The sequence below is a fragment of the Carya illinoinensis genome, chromosome 10, assembly GCF_018687715.1.
Source record: "Carya illinoinensis cultivar Pawnee chromosome 10, C.illinoinensisPawnee_v1, whole genome shotgun sequence".
Lineage (NCBI taxonomy): Eukaryota > Viridiplantae > Streptophyta > Magnoliopsida > Fagales > Juglandaceae > Carya > Carya illinoinensis.
In genome coordinates, this window is record NC_056761.1 from 16,157,710 (window position 1) to 16,161,732 (window position 4,023).

Genomic DNA, 4,023 nt, shown 5'->3' on the forward strand with positions numbered 1-4,023 from the left:
CAAAATGCATGTCAAAAAATATTTTTCCTTTTTCATACTGATTTCATGAGTAATACAAAGAAACGACCAATGTTGTTTTTTCCAAGTTCTCATTTCATAAAAAAAAAAATGCGAAGTTTTCAAAAAGTTAACCTCAGTATCAAATATTTGTATAAAACCTAATATAGGAATACCGCTTATCTAGACTCCTTAACTTTTTTAATCTTCCTCATAACAGTGCCAACATAAATCCTATCATCACCTATAAACTAGTAAAACTTAACTTTCTTAAATTTCCAATACAAATGTATTTCAATACCTAAACCCGAAATGCCAACATTAACCTATTTCAATCTCTCAAAGAACCAAAAATTCTCTTAACCCTAAAATACCATCACTTTCTAAATTTATTGAATATGGGAAAACAACTTAAATTCATTTCGAAAATTAACTTAATCATATTTAAAACTCATATCTCCATAAATTATTATTAAAACGATAATTTAATACTACTAACATATAACGTAGTAGGAAATCATAAATTTCTTAAACAATAGTAGTTCATAAAATATATTTAATAATACTCATATTAAAAATTATAATACTAAATCATATCTAATTTAAAACTATTCAAGATTTATTCTATATAATAGGCTTAAAGTGATTAAAAAAAAAAGTTTAAACCAATTTACTACCGAAAATCAAATTACAAAAATATTAGTTATAAACTTAATTTCACATAATATAAATGTGAAATTGGCATATTTAAAAATATAATTTTTGAAACAAGGAACAACGAGGCTACTACGGCCAGCAAATAAATTTAGTAAGTCCAAAATATGATATTACCGTGGAAAAGTAAGGGTAAAAACGTAAGCACGTATTTATTCTAACAACTTAAAAGCATGCAGGAGTTTTACGTAAACTGCAAAGCCAACGGGCTATGTGAGGGCGAACTCACCGAGAGAATGGCCAAGGACAACGGAAGCGGCGTCTGGACAAGATCGACTGTGAATGGCTCGGCTGAAGAGCACTGAGAGAGAGAGAGAGAGAGAGAGAGAGAGAGAGAGAGAGAATCTGAGATTGAAAAAGAGAGAGGGAGTTACGTTACGTGGAGGGGGGGGGGGGGGGGGAGGGGATTTGCAGTCCGACCAAGGAGACTTGCTTCGTGATCTGCGGTGGCTCCACTTGCGGGTTCAGGGCTGGGCTACAGCGCACGGACAACAAAAGACTGGGCGGCTTGTATGGAGGCAGAGATCGAGGGAAAACATGCTCTGTTTTTGGCAAGTAAAAACAGAGGCCTCAAAGCACGCGATGGTAGCTATGGCTTCGTGTGTTCTGGGCAGTGGGTGGGTCGACGGTGGCAAACGGCCAATGAAAGAAGAAGAAGTAGCGGCACCGCGAAGGGCTAGAGGATGCGGGCTTGTGACGTGGGGTGGTTAGTTTGTGACCAAGGGTGGGGGAAAGCAGGTGCTTTGTTTTCTTGTTAAGAAACACAGTTGTTGGTGTTTTGGAAAGCCCTGGCAGTGGTGGTTCTGCGTTTCGAGTTGGCTGGGCAGTGGGCTGTCACACGGTGGTTTAGTAAAGGGGATTTACGGTGGGGGTGCTGTGAAGGAGCAAGGGACGTGATTCTCTGTCTTGAACCGGGCTTAAAAACTGAGGGGCAAGGGAGATTTCCTTACTTTGTTTTGGGGGGCAAAACAGAGGCTCTCTTTTTCGGTGATGGCCAACGGCAGGATGCTATGCAGAGATGACGGCAACGGGGAGAAGGCTGAAGTGCTTGGGCAGTTTCTCCTTACATGAAATAATAAATGAGTATGTTAAGAAACCCTACAGAAGGAAAATAAAAAAAGAAAAAAAGAAGAAAAAAAGGAAAAAGAAGAAAGACAGAAAGAAAGATCCTTTATCTAAACGGTGACCTTCACCAAAAAGGGTTAAAATTTTCGTAATTGGACCAAGTTATGGCCTGAATATATATAATATCGGTTGCGTAAATTAAAGCACAAACTCTGCTAGCAAGTAGGGCTGAGTAGAAATCCGAAAATCGGACTCTAACTCCACTCTGATTCGACTCCGATCATCCGCCTCCGACTCCGACTCCCTATTCTAACTCCGATTTCCACTCCGTTCCGCTAATGTACATATTTTATAAAAAATATAAATGTTTTTCTATATAGTAATCGTATAAATATAAATATAATAACATGTAATATTAATGTATAAATACTAAAATACTTAATAACATGTAACATTGTAAGATGCATAGTGAGTCTCCTCTCTGAAGGTCCTCTCTTGGGAGAATTATAGAGGTGGTGTTTTGTCCCTGAGGTGGTTTCTTTTCCAGTCTCGGTGTTGTTTAGTTTAGTATGGATGGTTTGCAAAATCAATGGTGTAATCTGCGGCTGAGTGAGGAGGAGGATGCATCAATTGTGTTGGAGGATGTGGATGTTTCAGTGGTGAAGAGTAAGGGTGATCTGAATTTGATAGGGAAAATATGGTGTGATAGACAACTGGGGAAGCAGGTGGTGGAGTCGACTATGGCAGGAATATGGAGGCTTAGCAAACCTGCTGTCTTGAAGGAAGTTGGCAGGAATGTGTTTGTGCTGAGTTTTGCAACTCACGCTGATAAGGAAAGAATTGAAGCAGGAAGGCCATGGTTCTTTGATGGCCAATTGTTTGTGATTATCCCATTTGATGGCATTACTCTAGTGCAGGCTTTGAAGTTTGATGCTGCACATTTCTGGGTGCAATTCCACAATCTTCCTTTATTTGGTATGAATAAGGAGTATGGGGTCAAGTTGGGCGGATCTATTGGCAGTGTTTTAGATGTGGATGTTGATCATGATGAGGTAGGATGGGGTAGTTGCCTCAGAGTCAAGATTATGATTGATCTGAAAAAACCATTGGCTCGAGGAAGGACCTGCACAGTGCAAGGTACTAAAGTGTGGTGTCCTATTCAATATGAGAAGCTCCCTAGATTTTGTTTCACATGTGGTTGAGTCATACATGAAAATTCCACTTGTCAACTGGAACCTCAAGCAACTCCTCAGTTTGGTGCTTGGCTGTAGGCAGAGTCCAGTTTCAAGAGGAAATGGGAGTCATTGCAAGAGCATAACATCAAAGGTGAAGCCATGGACAATGGGGTGATGCAGGAGCAGAATAAGGTGTTGGCTGGTGGTGCAGTGGTGGCTAGTGGTGTAACGGTGGCTAAGGCTACAACAGGTAACAGAAGTTCTTATTCATTGCACCATAAAGAGGGGAGCATTCATTCAGGAATAAAGGAAGGAATGAAGACATTAGTTACTGAATGTAACAGTCAGCACATTAGTTACTGAATGTAACAGTCAGCAGGATGTTTCTGATGTTATAACGCCTGCTGTGAATTTTGAATCTGAAGTAATTACTGAAGATCATATACATAAAGTATGTGATAATGGGCCTTCCAATGGCCCTATTGGGGCTGAATATGGGCTATCTAATGCAAATGGAGGGGAGTGTGCAAAGCCTGTCCAACTAACTCGAGACCACCTGAATGTGTCACACTGTGATCAAGCTCAACCACTGCAGAGAAGATGTATCAGAAGCATTTGGAAGAAAAGAGCCAGGGCAGCTTATCATATCTCTACTGAGCAGTTGCCAATCCAAGCTGAGGAAGATGCCAAGAGGAAGAGATCATTGGTGGGGATTGATGATGCTGAAGTACTTGGAAGTGGACATAAAAGAGGTAAGTACACAGTTTTATCCACTGATGTTGATAAAGATTTTCTTTCTAGAAGAGGAAATAAACAATTAGGATCGGCATAGGCTGTTCAATAGCCCTGTCGAGATCAATGAGCTTCATAAGTTGGAATTTCTGTGGGCTTGGGAACCTATTGAGAATTCAAGTTTTATCTGACTTGGTCAGAAAAGAAGCCCCTGAGATTTTATTTTTACAAGAGACTAGAATGCATTCTCGAGCTATGGAAAGGTTGAAGTTTAAGTTGTGTTTTTTTGGTTGTTTAGCTGTAAGTAGTGAAGGGAGAAGTGGAGGAATAGCTTTATATT